The sequence below is a fragment of the Schistocerca nitens genome, chromosome 3, assembly GCF_023898315.1.
Source record: "Schistocerca nitens isolate TAMUIC-IGC-003100 chromosome 3, iqSchNite1.1, whole genome shotgun sequence".
NCBI classification, from domain to species: Eukaryota; Metazoa; Arthropoda; class Insecta; order Orthoptera; family Acrididae; genus Schistocerca; species Schistocerca nitens.
Window position 1 is genome coordinate 710,140,796 of NC_064616.1, and position 27,460 is coordinate 710,168,255.

At 39.9% G+C, this 27,460-nt stretch overlaps 1 long non-coding RNA gene across 1 annotated transcript; it reads left to right on the forward strand.

Moving 5' to 3' along the window:
* Window positions 1–1,699: 1,699 nt before the first annotated feature.
* Window positions 1,700–19,926, forward strand: LOC126249728 (uncharacterized). The gene is made up of 3 exons (XR_007545648.1): window positions 1,700–1,757; window positions 2,787–2,999; window positions 19,734–19,926. It is a non-coding gene; the product is annotated as an uncharacterized LOC126249728 (long non-coding RNA).
* Window positions 19,927–27,460: the final 7,534 nt, after the last annotated feature.

Here is a 27,460-nt window from a genome sequence, read left to right on the forward strand (position 1 = left end):
GGAGTTGTAAATACGGCGGGCAGAGCGGATTTCCAGGGAGGGGTGGGCATTCAGTTCCGCCAACACCTCAGCCTCCGTGACCACAGGGCTGAGTTTGGTGATGACGGCAGTGAGGGTCGGCGGACGACGAGGCGGTTGGGGTTGGCGAGGAGAGGAGGATGTAAGGAATGGGGTGAGGGATGCGTGGGGCCCAAAGGTGATGCGGGGAAGGCGCCGGAGGAGATCAGTATGGAAGGATGGAGAGGGAGACTTGATGAGAACAGAGTCTCTGCGAGGGATAAGTTGGGTGATGGGGGCACTGGGGATGTACTTCCGGATTTCAAGGGTGAGGGTGCGGGCATCCAGGAATTTCGGATCAGGGTTTGCTAGGACAAAGGTATACAGGGAGGGGGCTGGAGAGGAGGGAGGTGGGGTGGTATCCATAGTGGGGTCAGTGGGAGGTGGGGGAGGCGGGGCGGGCAGTGGCCTTTTGGAGGAAGGAGTAGAGGAGAGGTCGCCACTGGGCCGTTTGGAAGATTTTTTGGCGGGTGTTGCCTGGGAGGAGGGATGAGGGATGAGGGACTGGATGGATGGGGAGGTGGTGGGAGGCAGGGCCCTCCTGTGAGGCAGGAGCACCGGATGAGAGGGTAGGGCGCTCTGTGGCGGCGACTGTGGCGCGGCGGGCGGAGACTCCGGTAGGGGAAGCAGCGGCAGTCGCAGGGGGTAGAGGGGGGAAGTCGTCTCGGCGGGCGACAGGAGTGGGAGGGGGGTTGGGAGCAGGGGCAGAGGCAGTAGCGGGAGAAGTAGCAGGGGCAGTAACAGGGGTAGGAGCAGGAGTGACGTACAGGTGGGGATACATCGATGGAGAGGAGATAGATGGGGAGGAGACTGTGAGTAGGGGAGGTGCATGAGACGGGTGAATCCCAGAGGAAGCACTCCATGACGTTACAGTGGGGGCAGGTGAAGGAGAGGTGTAGATGATGGTGGTAGTTGGGGCGTCCATGATCGCAGGCGGCAGCGAACACCGAGAGACGGCGGCAGAAGAAGCGGCGAGCACCAAGAGACGACGGCAGAAGAAGCGGCGAGCACCAAGAGACGGCGACAGCGGCGGCGGCGGCTGAAGAAGCGGCGACCAGGCGGCGGCGGCAGAAGAGGAAGCGGCGAGCACCGACAGACGGCGACCAAGCGGCGGCGGCGGCGGCGGCGGCGGCGGCGGCGGCGGCGGCGGCGGCGGGCAGCAGTGACAGCGTGCAGACGGGCAACAACGCGACAAGCACGAGTGGGGCTCTTCCACGTCGAAGGTACACCCTGAGAGTAGCCCAGGCAGTGCGAGTCCTCGATGAGGAAGTGAGGGAATCCAACCCTCGAATGGCGTCTGCCTCTTTTGCTACAAATTATATAACATTCACAACGGATTGCAGTAACGAGTATGAAACATTCTCGACTTAAAAAAAGTGAAGACATATTCCTTCATAGCAATTTAATTAATGATTTAGAGATACATAACTTTTAGCTGCTTCGTAGATGACTGAATATCCCACAAAACTTTAAAATAAGAAATAAAATCTCTAACCGTCTACGGCGTCGAACGGCTTGCCACACAGCTGTCTCATCGCGCCGCCAACAGATGGCAGAGCAGTATCACGATTGACAGTTCTCAGCAGTCTTCTGCTTGTTGTATATGTGCAATGTCAGTGCTTTTTTTTTTTATAAAGGATTGCTTTTACATGTGAGTTAGTGTCTACAACATCTTCGCCAGGCGTCAGAGGCACATGAAGGTTACATATTCGGGCCATATTTATTGCATATTGATAATTACCGCAATTCGCTGCTTGGGCGATCGTTTTCGTGTGGCAGGTAGTATACAAAAATATTAGTAAAAATCCTTAAAGGCAGGACTACTAGCTGTGTGTGTGTGTGAGAGAGAGAGAGAGAGAGAGAGAGAGATAGAGATATTAGATTTAGAAATTTCCGTTAACCAGCTCTTTACTGACATTGAACAAATGATGTAACGCTGATTCACTGTCATTAAACTTCGAAAAGACCCAATATATGCAGTTTAGAACCTGGAAGAGAATTCCTTCTAGCGTGTCTGTAATATACGAAGACAGAAGAAATTGACAGTGGTAAATTTCAGGGGTAAAAACTCTATTATAAATTCAGTTGGATAAGGCACACCACAGAATTGCCGAATCACACAAACAAGTCTGTATTTGCAATGTAAATGATGTCAGAAATGTAAATATTAAAAAACTTGTATGCTTTGCTTACTTTAATTCTGTTATGTCATTTGGGATCATATTTTGGGGTAACTTGTCAAACCAAGCAAAAGTTTTTAGAATGCAAAAGCATGTAGTAAGTCCCATTTGTGGTATAAATTCAAGATCACAATGTATAAACCTGTTCAACCGCTTCTTCTCAGTATATGTATTCCTTAAAGAAATTTGGGGTCAACGGAAGTGTCCGATTCCACCCGTAGTCTTTGACCAGTGACGTAAGGCAGTTGTGGTGTCTGACGTCACGACGGCGCGGAATTTAGTTTGTGAGAGTGGTGTGTTTGTAGGTGTCGTTTCGATGTGATCGGTGGTGCGGTCTGGTGGTGTGTTTAAGGGTAGCGTGTTATGTGGCTTATGGGGTTCATTTGCGTGGTAGCATTGCACGTGTGTGGTATCGGTAGTGACTGTGCTTTCAGGGGAATATTTTTCAGCGAGTTAACGGTTTTGGTTTTTTTATGTCGACGTTATTGTAGTTTTTTCTGTTCGTCGTGTGTCAATTTTGGTAAATTGCTTTGTTTATGTCTTTTGTAGGTTCAAATGGCTCTGAGCACTATGGGACTTAACAGCTACGGTCATCAGTCCCCTAGAACTTAGAACTACTTAAACCTAATTAACCTAAGGACATCACACAACACCCAGTCATCACGAGGCAGAGAAAATCCCTGACCCCGCCGGGAATTGAACCCGGGCGCGGGAAGCAAGAACGCTACCGCACGACCACGAGCTGCGGACTGTCTTTTGTAGGTATGTATATGACTGACAAGGTCAACAGTTTACGGTTGTCGGTGATGATAGGGGACAGTGCGTTGTCTCTACAATTCGGATTGTGGATGAAGTCGTGAAGTGTTCAGTGTGTCATGAAGAAATGAGGCTTACTAAAGTTCCGGCGTCTCGGACCAGGGATGGCTATATAGATGTCATAAGGATAAATGGATAAATAGTTAAACGGAAGTGTTCGTTTCCTTTCTCTCTCTCTCTCTCTCTCTCTCTTTTTTTGAAGGAATATGTATTCCATGGTTTTTCGATCTATTTTTGTGTTTGGTGTCATGTTTACGTAATGATGTCATAGTTGCGATATGGGAGTTAATGTGAATATTGGTGACGACATTGGTCAAAGCAGACAGGTGGAATCGGACGTTTCCATTGCAAATACTATGCCTCTATTTCCAAAAATATAATGAAACTAACGGGACAAGTGGGTGGTATTAGGTGTTTGTGGGTGGAGACAAACTGAAAATAAACACATGCCACTACACCAAACGACAAAAACGGTAAAATAAAATGACCACAATCTTACCAAAATCAACTGAAAACAATATCAACTGGAATCGAACACTTCCCATGACCTACATAGGTCAACAGAAACTACCAACACCAAATCATGAAACCCGAAACTACAACCATGTCCACAAAAAACACAACAAACCAACAAAATTGGAATCGAACACTTCCCTTCACCTATATAGGTCAACAGAAAATACCGATACCACTCTATAAATCTCAACACTTTCACCACCACAGTCACAGCCTATGGTTCACTGTGTCTGCTACTACATGTCAACTTGGTGGGTATAAAATACTTTGTTTTTGTATAATTATTCCATGAAGACCATGCAGTGTGTGTTTGATATAAATACAGATAAGTCATCCACTTTCAAGTTTCACGAATGAGCTTACAAAAATCTGAAGTTAAATTAAATTGGAATAGTAGGAATTTAACAAGGTTTTATTCAGAACTGCTTATTTTTAACACGATATGGAGAAAGAATGGTGTGACAAACAGGCAGCTGCTAACATTGATGTCCGAAGACTCCAATATTGAGATGGTAAAGATAATGGTGTCCCAAGGAACACTGCCGTATACACTACGCTATCATTATAAATTTATTCAAAAAATTAAATGAAATACATCAACTTCCTTTCTGGTACCCTTTATCCAGACAGTTGGGACTGGTATGCTATTTCTCCCTTTCTTGTGGTGAACATGAAAAATAGCAAGCTGAAACTATTCCACTTGCTATTGTTCTACTCCTTTTAATAACTTGTCCCTTGTCTTTGAACTAATCACACTTACGAAAGTATGACATATGCTATGTACATACCCAAAACAACAAATTTCTTATTTACATAGTATTTCAGCTACATGGTCTTGGAAGTCATCAAAATGGCCAGGAGAGAGGTGTGCTAACCACATGCTCCTCCATACTGTATTTGCATGACACTGCAAGGCAGAGGATGACACAGCAGCTGGTCAACATCCTTGACCCTTCAAGGCCTGGATGAGGAGCTCATAGTTAACTTAAAATATTCATAATGAAAAATCTGTCACACCCAAATTTGCCAATTGAGCCTCTGTGCTTTTTAGATTCCAAGCTATGACTTTGTATTTTTGTGAACCAGCCAATGCTCTTCACTTCTCAATTAAGCCCTTCATTAAAAATATGCATAAACTGACAAAATTTCAAACTTGGTAGCTTCACTTGAGAATAAGTAATTCAACGTGCAAATATACAGTGAGTTAATCAAATAGCACTGAGAACTTTCGTAATTTTCCAACTAACTGTCCTTCAGTTAAACCAAATCATTGTAGGAAATTATCTACACTAGTAAATTTTTACCTTCCAGTTCTATAAACTGCAATGTAATTATTAAGATTACAAAATATCATTATGCTGTCTTTATATGCCACCCTGACAAAAAAAAATTGGCAGTTGATGATTAGCATTCTATGTAAGATTTATCCATAACAAATCTGCTCAAGGGAGTCACTTCCTGAGATTCCACATTGAACTATTACACAATTAACACCTCCTTGTAAAAATTTGCATAAGACTTCATGGCTATCAATCAACAAGCTAACATCTCTGTGACAATGCAGTCCCAGTTATGATCATGTTAACAATTCTGTGGTATTTGCATCAATCAAAATCAGCAGGTGTCTTTGTACAGTAATGCTTATTACAATCTGCATGGGACAAGTATTTTATTAACTTTCCTGGATCGTGTGTATGCAAAAGGTAATGATGTGTTGTGTTGTTTTTGGTGAAGTGTGAGTTGGACAGTTAAACTCACTGATGCTAAATGCTGAACTTCAGTCAGTGGGCTATTACTAGTACTGTGTTGGGAGTGAATTCAGTAGATTGTTAAGTAATGTGATGTGCATATGAACTGAGTATAGACAACAGTAATGGTTTATGTGAAGGAACTACCACTGGGTGTTACTTTCGTTAACAACATTGAGAAGTAAGGGTTCTTTACTTGGTTGCTTAATGACATTGTTTTGGATAAAAATTTACTGGCCAGCTTTTGTGATATCTGCTAGTAGACTAATACATTGAGTACTTTCACTTGCCAGAGACTGGTACCCACTCAGGTGTGTGTGCTAGAGAAAATAAATGCATACTGGTGAATCTGAAATCCCATGTTGGTGTGTTCATTATTACTGAACATAGAAACTACAAACAAATTTTCCAGCTTGAGATTACAGACTCAGGGTGATAACTAGGAAGAAGAAACCAGACCAACCATATAGGCTGTACCCTATAGGCTGTTATTACAATGGTGTCACTACTTCCAAAGGCAATTTAGAGCTACTACCAGCCATTCCCATCCCCACCCCTACATTTCTCCAGGAGGAATCTGTTTACCACTTCTGTTTGCATTTAATGGAAAAACATGGATAGTCATGCAACATAATTTTTTCTAAGTGTTTTTACATCATTTATCTAAGGCCAGATGTTTTAACCAGCCTAGCATTTACCTAGGTGGATGTGCGAAGGCACCTAAAAATTTCATTCATACATACATACATACATACATACATACATACATGCAGGCTGGCCGGCACACTGGTCCTTGTCGTTTATCCATAAGGTGGACTCGACCTATGGCTGGCCCACCTTCTCATGTACCAAAGGTGGGTGCTTTAAAGCCTATGGCTTTCCTGGCAAGTCTGCTTTTACATTCACACTCTGCAAACACTGTGAAGTACCTAGCATAGGGTACATAACCCTGTACTACATATCACTGTTTCTTTACATTATAGTCACATATGGAGGCTGGGTTGAATGGATGCTTAAATGCCTCTGTGTGAAGTAATTAGGCTAATCTCTTCCTCACAGTTGCTATGGAAGCAATGCAAAAGGGACTGCAGTGTCTTTCTAGATTTGTCATGTAATCCTGATTATGAAACTTTGTAGGCAGAGTTTTGTGGGATAGCTGGCATCTGACAGTTCAGGTTTCATAGTGTGTCTGTGAGACTCCCATGCATCAAACTTGCCACCATTTGAGGTGACTCCATTGTATATGTTCAGTACCACTGTTTGTCCTATTTGGTATGGGTCCCACAAACGTGAGCAGTATTCAAGAATAGGCCACACTTACGTATTGTAAGCAGTCTCCTGTGTAGGCTAACTGCATTTTCCCAGTATCCTACCAACTGACCCATTCCATTTCATATTGCCACAAATTGTTACACTAGTGTTTTTGTATGAGCTGACTGGTTCCTGTTGTAGTCGTAGGATATTACATTTTTGCATTTTGTGTGCTTAATGTTACATCTCTGAATATTTAGAACAAAGTGTTGATCATTTTATCATTTTGAAATCCTGTGTAGGTCTGACTGAATTATTGTATAGTCTTTTTCAGATTGTATTTAATTACAAATAACTGTCATATGCAGAAAGTCTTAAGTTATTATAGGGGTTGTGTGTGTGTGTGTGTGTGGGGGGGAGGGGGGGGGGGGAAGAAGGAGAGGCCCACATGCAATTGTATTAGTGTACAGCTTCAGAACTACAGAACTATTTTAAAAAAATTGGAAATACAGTTGGTGTACATTGAATTACCAGCTTTTGATAATCATCAACTTCCTTCTGACTGTTATGGACCTAACTTATCAGTGTATTGTTTATATCATTACTAATTTACAGAAGTGAGAACTGTCCCACATGGATGAGATGACAGCAACAGTTACTGCCAGTTTTATCATACCTGCCAGCAGAAGTGAACCTCTTGAGTTTATAGCTACAACACTTAAAGACACCAGGTTATCAAGGAAGAATAATATCTTCAAACTTTAGTAAGGCTCATTTAAAAGTGTTGCATTAATAATAATTACAGGAAAAATATTAGCTGCTAATGTCTCACCATGTGCATCAGGAGGGCGACAGAAAATGTATGTCTTGGAGGGTGCAGAAGTCAACCTTGTACAGGATGTACACATTACACTTCACAAAATGGAGATCACCAACATTCAAGAAATGTTCGAAACAAACCATTAATTTTCTCCCTGAGCACCAAATGACAAATTGTGTGCCACAGTGATCATAAAGAGTCTCACCATCAAGATTGTTGGCAAACTCCTTGGGAGTTACAAACCATGCAGAATGTTCAGCTGGGTATCCACTTGTAAAGAATGCACATAGAATCATATTGGTGTAATGGGGTGATGAGAACAGATGGAATATAATGACATGCAACTGAATGTGAAACAGTCAGTCATGGAGCTCAGCGTGAAACTTGCCAGTCTTTAAGGCGTAGTTGCAGATAGTGCAGTAATGTTTTCTACATAAGGAAGAAACAAACATCGAGAGGCTGAATTTGTACAATGGTTCCAGGTGGTATGAACTACAATGTCATATGCTTTTCAGGAGGGACAGTTTTCTCTAAAAGGAGTAAAATTGTTATATGAAGACCAGTAATCGAGCGAAAGCAAGTTGTTTTGGTCAGCTATTGTCCAAAAGCAATGCTAATACTATACTTTTTGTCCTCTTATGCCCATTTTCTGACACTTTCTTGCTGGGATGTAAGTATCCCCTACTGCCCTTGCAAGACCATGCACACAAGAAAGAATCACAGAGAGCAGAGCACCTTCAACTTCTCACTGCACAATAAATAACTTTCCAGCTAATCTACCAACAAGATTAATAGTCAGCATTATTGTGTATGAATGTGTTAAGGCATTTATGTTAGTTGATCTTGAAAACAAATTCCTTACTGAATGATGGGATAGGTTTGTTTATCTCATCTACAAATTTTTGGTCCGATTCCGCAGTTTGCTGTGCGCCGTCTCAGGTAAACGCTTTGTTTGAAATTTCATTATCTCATGTCTTCCAATTCTGTAGTACTGTTTGAAGTTATGCTACCATCCACTGCTCCTGTTGAAACCACTGTAATCTATGTTGCTCACAATTTGACATTAATAACATGTTGTTGTTGTGGTCTTCAGTCCTGAGACTGGTTTGATGCATTAATAACATAGTAAGCTATTACCATGCACATGGTGTAAATTCTATCGAGCACCCTTGAAATGCACAGACACCAGTTTTTGTAACAAATGCACCTTGCCCTTCCTTGAATATGTGTGGTTTTTCTTGTGCACTACACGGTCATATTGCTGCAGACTTATTTGAAATCTGTTCTTAATTATTTTTTACTCTGCTGTGGATGATCTTCCACATATGTAATTGTGTTTGGAACCTGCTCCTTGGACAATGATTGTCCTTTACAACATCACTGGAGACAGGATTTGTGGTTGCCTGTCCGACAAGGATAATTAACTACATGGCTCAATATCTGTTTTAGTATAATATACATTGTCCACCCTGTTGAGCATATGACACCACACATTGCACTGACTCATTTTGCATAAACACTTATGTTTCATCTGCCACTTCTTTCTCACTCTGCAAAATTTGTTAGGTACTTTTCTGATGAAATGTCAACTTTGGCAGCTGCTGCTGTAGATATAATGTGATGTTTGTTTTGTTCATCATTGCCATTGCTCTGCTTTGTAATGACATGCAACCGCACTGTAGCACTGTTGTGAGTTACTCTTCGACTAAGCAGCTCAAGTTCTCTCTGTAGCCTCATATTGTGCTCACCTTTGGATATCTCCAGTCCCACACCCTGTTGCCATTAGCAGTCAATATTGTGGTTGCATGGTAGACAATATGTGGAACGTCGAATGCCATAAACAGCATTGGCCATTTGCAACCTTGCACTTCGGGGGGTTCCTTGTTAGACATTTTAGACCTTGTACAGGAAAATACTCCAAGCTTCTGAACATCTTGTAGTTTTTTTCCCTTTTTCTCTATTATCATTTGTAAATATTTCTTTTAGCCTATGGACTTAACAACCAGAACAGTGCTCCCTCTTACATAAAGTGCATGGGCTCAGTTTTTTGTAACTAATCATAGCCTCAATAGTGGCAGTCTCCAGTGAATATCTTCTATGATGTTAATTATTTGTGAGCATGATTGAAAAGATTTTCCTGCACTTTGTATCATGTTCCCTATTGTTGAATGGAAACTCCACAATTTTTGTCTAAATATCATCATCAATCCTTTATTACATACAGATTAAAAACAAAGTATTAACAATGGTTTGTAACATTTTGAGCTAAAATAGTGCTACATATACAAATTCTTGTGCTTTTCCTAACTAATATTTTTTGAGAAAGCTTCAGGATATGCATAAACACTCTTTAAAATAGTGAATGTATAACTCTTCTCATTAACACATTAACTGCCAATTTTTTTCTTCAGTCTACATTTATTTCCATGTTGCCTGATTGACATAGGATGGGAATAGGAATGTGAAATTAAAAAGTAACCTAAAAATAAACACTATATTTTAGGCAATCCCCAAATGGGGATCATGGCCCATTCCACTCTCCTTTTATGTTTTGTTTCATATTTTGTGCCAGGCAACAAAGCATTGAAGATGGAGTCCCACATTGCACACGGAGCACTGATACCTTGCATTTTTCTTTCAGATTTCACATTTTCTTTCTTTCCCACATTGCACACAGAGCACTCATACTTTGCATTTTTCTTTCAGATTTCACATGTTCTTTCTTTCCCCAATGTCGTATGCTCAATCATGTGTTCATTTCAGAAGGCCTGAGTTCAACTGGAATATGTTAAGTGGCAGTCTTCATATATGGTGGGTGTGCTGCCATTTTTGGATCAAAAGCAGTAGATGATTCAGCACGATATGCCCTTCCCATCATCCTTCTGAAATGGAACAGTGGAATGTTTTCTTTTGTGAGGCAGTAAATGATAGAAACCATACACAACCCACTGTTTGAATCTAAATCTCACTGGTTTCCTGTGAATGAATTATTTTAGAGTATGGTATTTGCAGTATCGAACCATTTGTTCATCAATGCTCAGGCTCTCAGAAAAAACTTGAAATTTTATGTAATTCTTATTCTGCAAGTCCATTATGGCAAGAATTTTGAAAAGTTTATCTCTTTTGTCATCTGAAATTATGTTCAGATCTGTGTTGTCATTGAAGTGGAGATGGCATTTGATTTCCAGATATCTGTTGTGGCTTATACACTGTTGTATTAACTTTATATCAAAGTCATCTTTATTTCAGTATAACTGTTCCTGTGGGAAAACATGGTATCCAGTGAAGAGCAATATGCTTAAGAACTTTTTATGCATTCATTGTATCAAATTTGTAATTACTGTGTGTAGTGTATTGGACACTTTCACTGGCAATCAAATTCAGTATTTGTTTATCAAAAAATTCCTCAAAGCAGTCAGCTGCAGACTTCACTTTTAGTGCTCCTACCAAATGTCATTAGTGCGCTGTTAGATTTCTGCTAGATTGGTGCCGGCCAGTGTGTCTGAGCGGTTCTAGGCACTTCAGTCTGGAACTGCGTGACCGCTACGGTCGCAGGTTCAAATCCTGCCTCAGCCATGGATGTGTGTGATGTTCTGATATTAGTTAGGTTTAAGTAGTTCTAAGTCCTAGGGGACTGATGACCTCAGAAGTTAAGTCCCATAGTGCTCAGAGCCATTTGAACCATTTTTTGCTAGTGCAGGTTTTACTGTAAGTTGCATCTTCAGTTATTCAGTTAGAATCGGTATTAGCATTCATTTTGTTCTTTCAGTGTCCTGTATTTTCATCATCCTACCATTCTTCATTAATGTGAACTTCCAAGGTACCTGGAATATCAGCTGAAGGAGTATCTTCCAAGATAATTTCATGGATACCATCAGTCAGACATCTCATCAATGTGCTCTGCAGGCAGCTGGAAGGTGGTGTGATCTCACTCACTTCACCCTCATCACCAGAAGGAGCCATGAAATTGGGGTCATTTACAGTGTCTTCACTTTCCCTTACAGATGTACTTTATAGCAACTCTCCCCAAATGGAGATTGAAATTCAGAGAGCCATCATGGGAAATAGAATAAGCCTTGGAAATGAGCTTATAGGCCGGCTGGTGTGGCCGTGCAGTTCTAGGTGCTTCAGTCTGGAACCACGTGACCGATATGGTCGCAAGTTCGAATCCTGCCTCGGGTGTGGATGTGTGTGATGTCCTTAGGTTAGTTAGGTTTAATTAGTTCTAAGTTCTAGGCGACTGATGACCTCAGAAGTTAAGTTGCATAGTGCTCAGAGCCATTTGAACTTATAGTAAACATCTTCTAATACTGATACAGAACACACCAGTACATAGTGCCTGAGGTTATTTATATAATAATATAAATTATGCTATTTTGAAAATGTTCAATTCTTGTAACTGTGAGAAACTTTGTTTCTTCACACAAATAACCCTGTACAGTTCACTCGTATAACAACAACTGACTAATAATCAATGCATAATTGTGACAAAGGTCTAGACAACAATGAAAAATAGTAACAATTGCTGCCAACGTAATTACTAACACAAAATTTCCATGAAGAGATAAACCCCCAAGTCACACACTTAGTGATATTAAGAGTACAATATTCTTCAGCATCTGTCAAAAATTGTATAGGCATCTAGAACTTTCACAGTTTCATAGCTAGTAGTGTATTTTCAGCTCAAAATAAATGTGCCAATTGGTGGTAAAAGCAAATATTCAGACTTTCGGGCTTCAGTATCAATAAATTTCTGAATAAAAGTAATGACAGATGCCAAAGCTTGCACCAAAGTTTCCAATGGGATTTCTGTGTAGCCTACTTGAAGAATCTCACCTCAAAATGTGTCCAGTTTATACCCTGTGTGTGGCTGAGTGCCATACTCAAGTCACTGCTGGTTCTGCACCGCAGTAGCATTCTCAAACTTTAGTGCCAGTTAATAACCTGCTTTCCCTTGTCAAAGTTAAAATGTGCATTTACCACCTTTGCATTAAATTGTTACCACTGACAGGGTTTCACAGCTAGAGCACTGATTCTGTTGCCATGTATTGACAAAATATAAAATTACTTTTTTCCCAGAAATTCAACTTTATAGGCAGAAAACCACATTTTCTATTATAGTTCATTCTGAGATCCATTTTTCTGCACTCTTTATATGCTGCCTGACAAAAAAAGGGAAGCATGTGGCAGACATGGTCAGATGTCAATGTAACTTTGTAACATATACACCATTGGTGGGTGTATAAATGAAATAGAGATGCAATTCTCTGTGATAGGCAGAATGACCAGAGTGCTCGACTGATCACTGTGAAGAACATGAGATGCCGCATACCCATGTGAGACAATGTTATTAGCACATAACAGAGTTTCAAGGGAGTTTCGTTGTGAGTCTTCTTTTGCTAGCTGTCAAGTAATGCAATATCAAGATATTTTTAGGCATTTTGATCTGACAGTGGCCCAGACTTGGACTGTATGTGAACATGAGGACAGGCATATTCATCATAAAGCTTCCAGTGGACCATATATGACCAGTTAAGAGGGTCAGCAGAATGTGCACCAAGCACATTGTAACCCCTTCACTGTGGCTGCCATCTGAGATAAAGCTTTGGTCTCCCTACAACAATGTGTCATTCCATACTAATGGTTGGAGACTAGCAGTGGCCATACTAGGAATTTGCCATGTCATCTGTATGCTGCTGTTAACACAACAAGACAAATGGCTACATTTGCAGTGGTACCATGACCTAGAGCATGGACTGATGATCAATGGCATTGTAGTAATGCTTTGTCATGAATCACTGTCCTGCACTACTCTGTGCTGACTGTCTTTGGTGAGCATGGCAGTTACTTGAGTAGAGATACCATTCTTCCAATATTCTGGAGAGACACAGCAGTACTACTCTATTATAACTTCAGGTCATGGCTGGTAGTGAGGGAAGGAACTCTGATGGACAATGATGTACCATATACACTCTGCAACCTCATGTGTTATGTCTCATTTGACAGTATTTGGTGCCATTTTTCAACAGTACATTGCTCATCCATGCATAGCACATATCTCTTTGAACTGTGTGTGTGCTTGCTGAGGTATTTCTGTAGCCAGCAAAATCCATAGATCTGTCCCTGATAGAACGTTGGTGTGACCAGCTGGGATGTCAACTCAGTCCCAGTGCCATTGTCCATGGTATCAAGAACCAGTTATAATAGTGGCAGGGTAGCTTGCCTCAGGAAAAGACAATCATTTTGTGACGCTCTTCCCAACTGAAGCAGTGCATGCATCCAGCCCAGAGGGTCTACAACATCATACTGACAAGTGGGTACCTACTGCAAAGTTCTTTGTAAATTTGACTTGATTTTGTAATCAGTGAAATAACACTGCATACTTTCTCAACCTGTGAAGTTTCATTTGAATTCTTCCTCATCTTCTGGATGCTTCACTTTGTCAGGCTTTGTAATTGATTAATAAATGGAATTTATTTGTATGTTGTCAGGCATTTGTAAGGTTTCATAAAGAAATGGACTGAAAATGCTTTTTAATTATGTATACAAGAAGTAATTTGTTAGAGCTGTTTGTCTAAATATATGTTTATGGCAGGCTTATTTATTGTTAGGTAGGTCTCTGGATTGTGTTTGAAACAGTTTTGCAAGCATGAGTGGTCAATATTTATGCAGTTTCACTAGCTAACCTAACTGCTGATAAGGTACTTGAACTATTAAAAGCCATACACAAGATGTAAAGAAAACCTATAAATCTTGCAGGGAAAGGTTTGAGGGAGATAAGACTAATGCACAAAAATTTGCAGTGTACTGGCAACTAATAACTAAAGAAACCAATTTTTTACAGGGTGTGATGGTGGGTTCTAAAACTATGTTCCTTTTACTAATTCTGGATGCAGTTTGATGTAACAGGTGAAGAAACGTGCTTTAACTCTCTAAAATACTTATAAAAAGCAGATTTCTCTTCCTCAAGCTCTTGTACAATGTGTGAAATTCCCTTACTATACTACCGAATGACATTTTACAAAGACATTCTTTTTTATATTGTTTTGTACTCCAGTCTTCCTTGTCTAATATATGAGCTATCCCCTGCAAGCTGCAAACCATTTGGTTCCAATGTACATTATTTTCTTACAAATGTGGACATCAGCAACCACATATATAAGCTACCTCATTGTGTATGTGTACTTCGCATGTAAATACAGTTGAAAATCATCTTGTGAAGATTGCAATTCCCATGAAGAAACTGTTCAGGATAGCCATGCAAGTTAAGATCACATGACTTGAATTGACTTTGTGCCTTGATGTGGAGGTAGATGTGAATACACCTTGATGTGACACTGCCATGAAATTATAAGGTTACAGATATAGTTACTCCTGGAGTATCGATATCTGAGCCTAGTGCAGGAGCACTGCTGCCAGGAGAAATCACAGTGATAGAGAAGCTTGGTTTGGTGGCAGCTGTTACGAGTGGCATTGAAGGCAAGGTGTAGTGGGATCGTGACTGGAGCTCAGATGAGGTTGGATGTTATATGCCCATGTGCCTTGGGAAGTTTGCTAAAACCATTAAATGCAGTGTTTGTGGCAGGGATTGAGAACTCATCAGTATTAGAAGTGAGTCATTGGCAAAGATCGTTAGAAGCAATGTTTACTTCAGAAAAGTAATAACAAGCTGAAACAAGAGTGGATGTCAGTATGTGTGCACAGAAATATTAGGAATGTGTACCATGCCTTGTACTAAAGACAATAAACCTGTCACCTCTATGAAGTCAGTGTCTCCTTTTGAATATTTTTCATATTTATTAGAACTGAGTGAGAAAATTTTTAATGGCAAGTGCAGTGATTTTGATAGGGCAGGTACCGGTAGGCACATGATCCAATTTTCAGTCTTCAGTTGTATGTTCCTTGGGGAGTAAAATGCCCACTCTAATCTGTGCAACATAAACATCAGTCTGATCACTGTAGTTATATCAGCACAGCTGGTTTTAGAGAGAAACTTGGCTGTCATAGGTACAAATAACAGAGTAGGCATCTTACACTTGGCGGCACATGAAAGGACTTCCCGAATTTGTAGTTACCCTCGGAAGAAAGAACAGATGTGAACTGTGAGTTCAAACAGGAAAAATATAGTAAACAACTTGGGTGCAGTAAGCAGATGCCATGGTGCCACAAGCAGTTGACTGTGGGTAAGCAGAGATCAGCAGACAGAGAATGAAAAGTAGGTGTCACAAATGCCTAAGCCATTAAATTTTTGAAAGGTTAGAGAAGAGAAGAAGAGAAGATCAGGAAATTTTTAGCAAACAAATTATGGATTTCATGAAGGAAGATTTTAAAGAAGTGCAGTCATCAATGGCATCAAAGGAAGATTTTAAAAAGTAGAGGAAAAATTGGAAATACAAGAACAAACAATTAACAGCTTAGTAATAAAATGTAAAAAGGACATAAATGAACAAATAGGAAAGATAAAAGGAACAGTCAGCAGTGAATAAGAAATTAACATGGCAGATGAACTTGCAAAAGGCCAAAATCAGTGAAATTCACGAAAGGCAAACTGTATTAGAAGATAGTGTGTTAGCGCTTTCAGTTCTCACAAATGACACCACACAATGTCAAGATAAGACAGCCAAAGAGGGTTCATGAATTTGAGAAAAAGGTAGTCTGTAAGCCAATGTGTACAAGGGTTACAACAAACTGTTGAGCACAACAGGTCGATGTGATAGTGAAAAGTAAATCAACATAGGAATTAGGAGCTTATACTGGACAAACAACTGTGCTTGGTAAAAATTACCAACAGGTTGAGTTCCTTAACAGTCACAAATTCAGCAAATTCCATCTAAGGGAAAACTGCACCTCATAACTTTCATTAGCAATTTTAGTGGCCTGTTACCTACAAGTTGGGACGATAAAACAAAAACTGTGTACATGGTGAGTCAGATGAAAGACAAAGCCTATAATTGGGGTATGAGGTTAGAAAAGAAATGAATGTCATACCAAGAATTTGAGAAAATGTTTCTGAATGAATATTGGTCACAAAGTGAACAAGATGATATACTAATATCTAATTTCAACTACCCATACAAGAGGAGACTGGATAGGACATGTGCTGAATTTTTAGAAAATGAACTTGAAAGGAACCAGTACTTAAGTACTCTGTCCGTCAATCAAGCAAGGATGATATTCACCCAAATGGAGAGAGAAGAAAGACAAGGGGAAGCGTTTAGAGAAAATTTTGGCAATGCCCAGCCACAGCCAGAAGGGTGGCATAAAATGGAATGAAGAAATGAAGTTTGTACACCATGTGGCAGATGATGAGATGGCTACAGATACAGAAGCTGTGGGGAGCAGAGATACCGCAAACAGGAGGAAGATGAGCATAATGCATGTGGGAACAAATGTGACACTTGCAAGATAGTGAGTGGAGCAGAAGCTTTCACTGGTAATCTGATGGAAAACAGGCTGTAGTTTCAGGTGTTTCCCAACCTGAAGTAGATGAAGCATGTCTGCAACATTACAGTGTGAATGAGACTGGTGAGGTTTTTGTAATAACAAGACTGATTAAGAGATGACCAAACAGAATTGATAAAGAAAGAGGTAATTGGTGATAAGTCAGTAATGGTACTGGTTACAAAAACTGAAATATATGAAAGAAAAACAAGAACTATGACTCTGGAAATGACCTGTATGCAGTTGCCAACAATGTTTACAATGCATTATTAGCAGAGAATGCAGAAATACCAAGTGTTCCTGTGACAGATTTAAAGATTAAAGGACCTGTGAAAGAAGCTGGAAAACCAATTAGTTGTCAGTCCATGTTACAAGTTAAAATAAATGGAGGAATGTATCAAATGGGCAATTTATTAGTGGATCAGATTGGCTCACCAAGTAGGGACTGGAAATAGGTACAGAAGGAATGAGATAAGAAGAGGAGGAGATGGTGGAGCAAAGAAAATTTGATATAGAAAAAGGATGGCAATTGATAGGAAATTTTCACAAGTCTACCAAGTAGTTGAAACGGAAGGAAGTGAAAATGATGTGTCAGAGGCTTACAAGGTCAAAACAAAAAGTTTAGAGTAATTGGGACAGCAACATAAACTTAATCCAGATGAAGTGTGTTCAAAAATTATTGGCATTGTGACGTTGGCACCAAGAGGAGGAGGAGAATTATTCAAGTTGACTGGAGAACATAAAAAGGTACTCATTCAAAAACCAGGGATCAAAATAAATCCACACAAACCATATTTTGTGCCTCCATATAAAATACCTCAAGCAAGGAAGGAAGCCATCAAAAAGGAGCTCCAAAGGATGATGCCATCCGGAGTAATTGAATGAGCCAGGAGTCAGTTCAACAGCTCTTTTGATGGTGGTCATGAAAAGAAATGGGAAGGTTCACTTGGCTGTAGATGCAAGACAAGCAAATAAGCTATTTGGACCTGAAAGAGACCAACCCGTAAATATGGAAGAAATACTTCAAAGATGTAGAGGGAGAAAAATTTTTACAAGCCTAGATTTGACGTCATGTTCACACCACTTTTATTTGAAAGACATTGTTATATTTCAAGTTGAATGTATGTGTTTCAGCATCTGCAAAGACATTTTCTAGAGCACTGGGTTAAGAATTATTGAAAACAAGTAACTGTGTACATTGATAATTTGCCAATAACCAGCAAAGCCCAGAAGGAGCATTTGCAAATGCTAAGGGAATTTGCACAGAAAAGAGCATGTGGGAAACATTAAATGATATTTTGACAATGAAACTATATCTGACAACTAAAGATGTGAGGTGGCATAAAGAAAAGAAGAAACTGTGATATTGTAAGGAATAATGTAATTTGTACACCTGTGTGAAATTCTTGTTTTAATCTGTGAAGTGCTATTGACCATGTGAAATTTAAATAGTTTAGGTCGGTGCCCATAGCCAGCACAGTTAGGACAATTAAATGTGTGTAATAGATCTGTGATACACTAGGTGAAGTTGTGGCCTAGTGTTTTTCAGACACACATTATGGTGTGATGCACCATTTAGCTTGAGACAGCTTGGAAGCATGTGAACATTGAAGCAGACATGGCTCTTGCTCATTTGTCACTAGACACTCATCACCAGTGACAGCCAGCGGTCCAACTTGTCACTAGCGGGAGCAGAACCATCACAAATACTGTAATGGCAGGGATACATTACAACCTACAGTGAGAGGTGGCAAAGTGGACAATTCGGCATGACACGGAGGCACATGGACAAGTCCAAGGCTGTAGTATTGTGAGTTGCCACTAGGAAAATCTGTAGTCACAGACAGCAAAATGGCTTCAGTGCAGCAGCAACAAATTCAGAAGTCTTAGACAGTGCTCAGAAGGGCACAAGCAAAGCTAATTGCAGAGTCATCACCAGGGGGCAGCAGCAGTGTGTCAACCTCAATGGCAGTGAGCAGAGCTGATTCCCAGCTACATAGTGGCCATTGTTTGGCTGCTTCAGTGGAGATTGGTGTCAGTGTTTGGTGCAGACTGGAGGGAGACTGTGAACAATGCACCGGGTAGCTGAGTGGAGTGAAACTGCTAGCTGCTACCATTATACGCACACATGGGCACGATGTCATTGCAGGTGATGCTGTGTTGTGAAATGTGTGCAGGATCTCCATGAGTCAATTAAACCACAGTACATGATGTTAAGTAAAAAAAAAATGGTGATGTGGAAAACAACAAACATATGCATATTTATTAGATTAGTTGTATAATACAGTTGTGTACAACAAAAAGTAATTATCTTCAATTTATTGAAAATAAATAAAAGAAAATTAAATTAAAATAACTACCATTTTAAGTTAAATCAAATTTATGCAAATTTGAATTTTTGAGACACAAACTGCTTCTAATTTCTATGAATAATATGTTCCTGGTTTTCATTAAAGTTCAATTTGATAGTCTAGTTAACTTTCATATAATTAGCAACAATCACTATAGAGTAAGGCAATTATGTTACAATTCTGAGTAAATAATAATTTTTCATGCATAAAATTCCACCATGTATATAATTTTTTACACTTGTATATGGAAATAATATTCATATATTTGAATAACTTTACCTTATTAGCTATTTGAATTACCATCTGTATTGGACACTGTTTGTGATATTTGTGAATGTATTTTAATGGGTATTTTTTGGGCTGTTGTGATCTATCTTTTTCAGGTTTGGTTTATGTGAAACACAGACTATATTTTCAAATTTCTTTAAATTGAAAACTAAATATTTTTGTGTTTTTCTACAGATACATTTCATGTATCATTGTAAAATGTTCTTCAAAAGTTAGGAGGTACGAGTTATGATATGAATGGTGTTTTCTTATTAATGTTTTCTAGGCTATTCATCCTGAGAATACCACTGCAGTAAATTCTTCAGAATTTGGGAAGGGAGAGTTTCCTTCCAGTCTGTCCCACAGGGAAAGAGAGTTTTTCTTTTTTCTTTTTTCAAAATTTTGAAAACATCTAAGGTGGGAGATGTAAAGTTACACAAATAGTTACTCCTGGAGTATCAATATCTATACCTTACTCGTAGCAGCCTAGCACTTGGAACCCTCAGTGATTGAGAGATTTGGATTGGTACCAGCAGTCAAGAGTGGTGCGGAAGGCAAGGAGCACTGGGATCATGACTGGAGGTCAGATAAGGTTGGACGATATGTGCCTGCATGCTGTGAGAAGTTCACTAAGTCTGTTAGCTGTGAGAAGTTCACTAAATCTGTTAAATGTTGCAGTGTTCATGGAATGGACTGAGACCTCATCAATATTAGCAAAAGTCAGTAGAAGCAATGGTTGCCTCAGAAAAGTAATAACAAGCTGAAATAAGAGTGAATGTCAGTAATTTTTGACAGAAGTGTTTGGAATGTGTGCCATGCCTTGTACTACAGACAATAAACCTATCAGTTCTATGAAGTCAGTGTCTCCTTTTCAATCCTTTTCATGTCTATTAGAACTGAGTGTGAAGATTTTTGACGGTAAGTATGGTGGTTTTGATAGGGCATGTACTGGTAGGCACTCGTCCCATTTTCAGTCTCCAGGTGCATGTTTCTTGGGAGTAAGATGCCCACTCTCAGCTGTGTAGCATAAATGTTGGTCCAATCACAATAGTTATATCAACACAGCTGGTTTTAGAGCGAGACTTGGATATGATAGATACAAATAAGCAGTAGGCATCTTTCAACATGCCAGTGCTGTGGCAGCATTGTGAATTTGCCTATATACTCTGCTGCATTTCAACACATCATTAATGACTTGGATGCCTCACAGTTATGTGAATTTTGTGTCATCTCTGCATACTTAGTTCTCCCTTTTGAGATAATTTTTACAGTGCCAGAAATGTCAATAAGACAAGGTTCAACATAGTTCCAGATGTGGCTAGGTTGAATTTCAATTGCAACATTTCACTCAACCGTTCCCATTGGTAATTGTTTGGTCATGGTCCAATAGTATTTTTTTTCTGGGTATCATTGATCAGCTAAGACACTGAAAAAAGATGAAAAAAATGCTCAGAATAACACTTGTGATTAACTTTGATACAGTCCCAAAATTATCCTACCTGTGGCTGACTTTTTATAATTTTGAGGTGGTAAAGTAAAAAATGTAGATTAAATTAAATCTATTATGATACGAGGTGTCAGAGCATGTAATCCTCAAAATAAATACATATCATTAATGAAATATGCACAATTTCCTACTGGCATGTGAAAGTTTTCCAGAAACAACCAATCTTGAAAATTTCATATTGTTATTAATTGCTGCAAACTGTCAGTCTGGATGGCAATAAATGTAGATTTATAAGTAAAAATAAACAAAGTAATTGATAATATGCAACTTACTATGTTCAGTTTTAATGTGCTAAGTACGTATCTTTTAGAAAGCTATAAATTCTGTCCAGTTCCACTGAAATTGTAATTTCCAAATATGTTACAATATTTATTTGTGGATATGAAAAAGATGTGTAATAATATTTTAAACAGAATGAAAGGCACACATTGGTGACAACTGTTCTTCATTTTATACAATTAACTCATGGTCTTCCATTTTTACACATTCTGAGCAAATAACACTTGCATGTTCCAAACAGAGATATTTACTACAAATGCAGCCGCTGTACCTGGGAAATCTGTTCTTCCTCATGTCATAGTATGCACAACTTCCACTCTGTGTGTTAGGATGTTCATTGGGCCTTGTTTTTGCTTCAATTTGGAAAATTTCACAAATTGTGGAAGGAATATTATACAGTTTGTTGCTCATGCAGCTCAAACTCGCACATGTTCTGTTACAAGCTCATAAGACAACTGGCGCAAAAAATTCCTTTGTGGAGTGCAGCTGCTTGGGTTGTTAGCAGTATGAATCGCTAAAGAATTGATATCTCCAACATTCAGTAAGGAATAAAATATGACCATAGGTCATCAGCGAGAGTGTCTTGCGTAACTGTAGACAGTATGTAACTTTCCACACATGTCTATGCCTCCTTTCATCTTGTTATATGTGACTATCATTTCTGCTTTACCCATCTCTTCATCAACGCTGTCATCATGGTGAAGACTGAACACCTGTATGACATTTCCATCTTTCTTAGGAATATGTGATACAAGAGTGCATGTTGCCAAGAGTCTTCTACAGATCATCTCCATTCAGACGGTTAGCCTTCATCATTTGAGCCAAATACAATATACCTATTAGAACTTGAATTTCCCTTGCAGTTGTAACATTGCAGTCTCTGTGTTTGGAAAATTTCTCTCTCTGGGACTCGATAAACAGGTTTGTGTTTTCTACTATCGTGCTGATAATATAATGAGTAAAAAAGTGCTTCCAAATTTCATTAGGTGTTTACAGATGTTTTACAGTAGGCTTTACACCAGGAAGATGGGGTATTATATTTTTGGACCTGGTTCTAACATTTTTTGGAGGTACATTTTTATTCCATTTCGTAAACTGATCTTTCCCAACATACACTGGAGTGTTTGTGATGTTGTCAATAGCATCTTAACCATCAGGAACCTCTTGTTCTGTATCAGAATTTTTAGCTTGCTCTTCTACCTTAGCTACACTTTCTTCACATTCAACATCATAGTCACCTTTATGATCTCTGTGCCAAAACCTCAGCAAGTAACTTTCTAATTCTTTCAGACTCTATTGTACACATCCATTTTACAAAAAATATATAAATAAAATTATTAACTAACCTGAACCCAACAAAACAATGTAACTAATAGAAGGTAACACTGCAATAATAAGAAACCACTTGAGTATTGACAATAATATAGCTATAATGACTTACCTTTTACTATTAGTCCTAAAGCCAACTCTGCAGATTACATGTAACACTGTTGCTCATTGGGAATGTGAACCCGCAATTGTTGACCATTCCACCACTGCTGCTCCAATCCAGATGAAACAAATGAGTGATGTAGTACTGGTGATTGTAGGAAATTTTACAGATCATGTGACTCCTAGATCTAATGACATTAAAAAGAAAGAAAGAAAATGTAACTAATAGAAGGTAACACTGCAATAATAAGAAACCACTTGAGTATTGACAATAATATAGCTGTAATGACTTACCTTTTACTATTAGTCCTAAAGCCAACTCTGCAGATTACATGTAACACTGTTGCTCATTGGGAATGTGAGCCCGCAATTGTTGACCATTCCACCACTGCTGCTCCAATCCAGATGAAACAAATGAGTGATGTAGTACTGGTGATTGTAGGAAATTTTACAGATCATGTGACTCCTAGATCTAATGACATTAAAAAGAAAGAAAGAAAATTACATCTATGCAGACTGTCAGTTCAAGTGTGACTACTTCATGGTTAATTCAGATGGTAAAAATTAAAATTATGTGCTGTCCCAAAGTTACTCCCCCTATTTCAAAGTTGTTTGGAAGTCATCTGAATGTTAGCCCTTTTATCAGTCAATCTTTCTTCATATGAGAACAGAATCTGTGACCAGCATCATTTCCTACAAATGATAAGATGATCAACAAGGTAATCAGCTAAGTAATAACTTTGAATTTCAGATGTAGATGTGCGATTTGATACAACCAATTAAGAATGATCGTCAATGTCTGGTTCAAAGACAGATCATTGAATAGTCAGCATTGAAGAAGTGCGTTATCCATGATAATTACAAAGAAACATTAATCTGACATGTTTTTCAGATAAATTAAAGGTGAAAGGAATAGGAATCTTATGATGATTACAAAAGCCAACAGAGTGGAGATGAAATGGAAGAACAATCAAGACTTGTGAACAGTAGGACTGGAGGAGGGTGTTGTGTACACACAACTGAAGTTAAGTACATAATTACAGCTTCCTTCTTTCATTATCATATTAGAAAAAGAACAGTGATTGGAAAGTTATTAGGCCTACTTGTGACATTATTTTGGCATGTGAAACAATTTATGTGCTAACTTACATTATTGGTTAAATTTTGAAAATGACATTAAGGAAAGAGAAAATTGGTCCAGTTCAGGATATGCTTCTGGAAGATGATTCAGGTTTAGGACTTCAGAATCTGAGTTTGGAATATTCAGTAGATTCAGAAAACAGATCAGTGTTGGTACGATTTATTAGAGAAACAACAAGAACGATAAGGGTTTTAACTAGAATGTGTGATACTATAGGCAAGCAAATTATTGATACAAACAATCAAATTACTGTAACAAATAACTGAATTTCTGATGGCAAAGTAGCTCCAGGCAACTGAATTACTGAAAACAGAGACGTTATAGGCAACCAAATTACTAAAAGCAGGGAAGCTTTAAAAAATGAATTACCATAGCAAAAAACAATGACACTTTAGGAAATAAGTTTTGTGTAAGTTGTGGCACTGTTAGATTGGACCTAGGAAAGCAAATTCTGGTATTCTGAGGTGAACTAAGTAGTCAAATCCTTGCCATCGGAAATGAATTGAATGTACAAATTGAAACTGAGAATTCTAAAATTACAGAATTAAAAGACTGAGTTACAAACACAGATTCCAGTGTTTAGATTGTTAATCAGAAAGTAACTTATCTGTAAGTAAATTGGTGAGGTGAGATTTCAGAAATAGATTGTAATTTTAGTAGTGGAGTTGTATCTGTTAATAATACTCCTTCAAACAAAATTTTGTAATGTTCAAAAGACCATTTCAGGAAAGGATAGTGTATGTAAAAATAGTGTGTCTTGTCCACCAGGGGGCTAAAAATTCTTTTGTGGGTTCGTGCATGATGCCCACAGGATCCTGAGCTATTGCAGCCCATTCTTCCTTCCTGGGCTGCCTTTCCTCACCTGTGCCCCTCCTCCTCATCCTCGCCCCTTCTTAATTGCCCTCATCTTCCCATCTGTCAATGTTCTTACTTTAATAGAGGGAAACATTCCACGTGGGAAAAATATATCTAAAAACAAAGATGCTGTGACTTACCAAACGAAAGCGCTGGCACGTCGATAGACACACAAACAAACACACAAAATTCAAGCTTTCGCAACAAACTGTTGCCTCATCAGGAAAGAGGGAAGGAGAGGGAAAGACGAAAGGATGTGGGTTTTAAGGGAGAGGGTAAGGAGTCATTCCAATCCCGGGAACGGAAAGACTTACCTTAGGGGGAAAAAAGGACGGGTATACACTCGCACACACACACATATCCATCCACACATATACAGACACAAGCAGACAAAGGTCTTTAAATATGTCTGCTTGTGTCTGTATATGTGTGGATGGATATGTGTGTGTGTGCGAGTGTATACCCGTCCTTTTTTCCCCCTAAGGTAAGTCTTTCCGCTCCCGGGATTGGAATGACTCCTTACCCTCTCCCTTAAAACCCACATCCTTTCGTCTTTCCCTCTCCTTCCCTCTTTCCTGATGAGGCAACAGTTTGTTGCTAAAGCTTGAATTTTGTGTGTATGTTTGTGTTTGTTTGTGTGTCTATCGACGTGCCAGCGCTTTCGTTTGGTAAGTCACATCATCTTTGTTTTTAGATATAATGTTCTTACTTTGGTTGACCTGGCTATCCATCTGGTTTTCTATATTCGTTACGTTTTATCTTTCATCCTTCTTTTTTGGCATTTTTGGCCTTACTTTGGGGTTTGATGTCCACTTCTAAATTTTCTCTTTGTAGTGTGTGTCACTTTGGGTTGGGCTCCCTCCGTAGCACCTTCAACATGGATTCATGTGGCCCCCCCTTCCTTCCCCACCATAGCCCCCTTCCACTCTGCATGGTCATCAGCATGTGTTGCCAGTCCCCATGGTAGGGCTGTTATGTACACATCTGACTGGGCCTCCTGACAACACAGGGATCACACTTCTGATACATGAGCTGTTGCCGGCTGCCATGTCAGATTGCCATTGCTATGGCTGGGTGGTGCACGTCAGGAGAGCCCCTGATGAGAGTGGGTGGTATCAGGGCAGAGGCTTTGCGTATGAAATGTAGCAAACTCCAAAACTCTGGCTATTCTCCTATGGCTGCCTCTTCAATTGCTAATGGATCATTGAATGCCGCTTCATATGACCCTGTGACCTTACCTTTCCTGGATACACTCTGGGAGGAGACCAGGCTCGCCAGCTTAGGGTGAAACACTTTCCCCGCCACCTGGTCTGTACTAGGACAGACAAGGACACATTCGCTGTCACAAAGCTGTTATCTTTTGTAGAAAATATTGAAGACAAGTTTAGTGAAGTGGAGTCTCTCAGTAAGATATGATCAGGTTCCCAGTTGATCAAAGCTACTTCTGCTACCCAATCTGCTGCTCTTCATGCTTGTTGTCATCTTGGTGACATACTGGTGTCCATTGAATATGGTCCAGGGAGTCACTTTTCATAGGGATCACATCCTTCAAACTGATGAGGCCAATCTGGAAGGATGGGGCGTTCATTTTGTTCAGTGTGTGCAGAAAGGTCGTAAGAACAATTGTACCAATATCGGCACCTTTATTCTGGCTTTTGAGGGAGATACCATCCCAGAGAAGGTAAAGGTTGTGTGTTATTCGTGTGATGTGAAGCCATACATCCCATCACCCATTAAGTGCTTTTGGTGACTGTGTTTCAGACATGTCTTCTCGATGTACCACAGACCCTCTATGTGGTGATTGTGGACACCCATTCCATGAGGGGAGCCCCTGTGTTCCACCACCCATATGTGTTAATTTTCATGACTGTCACTCTCCATGCTCACCAGAGTGCCCGACTTACAAGAAAGAAAAGATGGTACAAGAGTATAAGTCCCTGGATCATTTGTCTTACATTGAGGCTCGTCAGAAATTTGACGGACTTCATCCTGTGTCAATGAATTCTACTTTTGCCTCTGTTATATCTGTTCTCCCTTCTCCCTCTCCCTTACCCCAGTCCCATCCCCCCTCCTCATCCTCTTCCCTGCAGTTTCCACACCCTCCCCTCCGGGTACTGTTCCCCCTCCCTGGTCAAAAAAGTGCCCCTCATCTTCACACCAAGCGGTGATGGGGCTCCCTCCTGGGTCCCAGCATGTCTCAGGCCAGAGGCCTGCTATCACAACTTGGCCCTGGGACACACAGTTTGTGCGCCCCAAGGTCATTCTCCCTCTTTCGGTTCCACATCTTGCAGAAGTCTCCTCTCCCTTTGTGCTCTGCCCTCCTCAACCTGTGAAAGAGAAGAAGAAGAAGAAGAAGAAGAAGAAGAAATATAAGTCCAAGGACAAGGCCCCTGGTGCACCCAGGGCTGCTATCTCCTCTCTTGCAACCTGAGACTGACCTCTTCTTTGTGGATGTCGCCTTGTCCTCATTGATGACAGATGGTGACCTGGCATCGTGATTCACTACAGCCCATTCACCTCCAATTTTGATACCCATTCCATGCTTATTCAATGGAACTGTAATGGATACTACTGTCAGCTCCCAGAGATGCAATCCCTTATTACCTTCTACTCAGCAGCAGCAGCTTGCCATTCTCCAGGAATCTTATTTTGCTGATGCTCACTCACTGACCCTTCATAGGTTATGTGCTTTCTGTGGGAATCAGAGTGGCCCTTTGAGGATTTCCAGTGGCACCTACACATTGGTCTGTAAGGATATTGTTAGTACATGGATCCCATTTCATACCATTGGAAGCAGTTG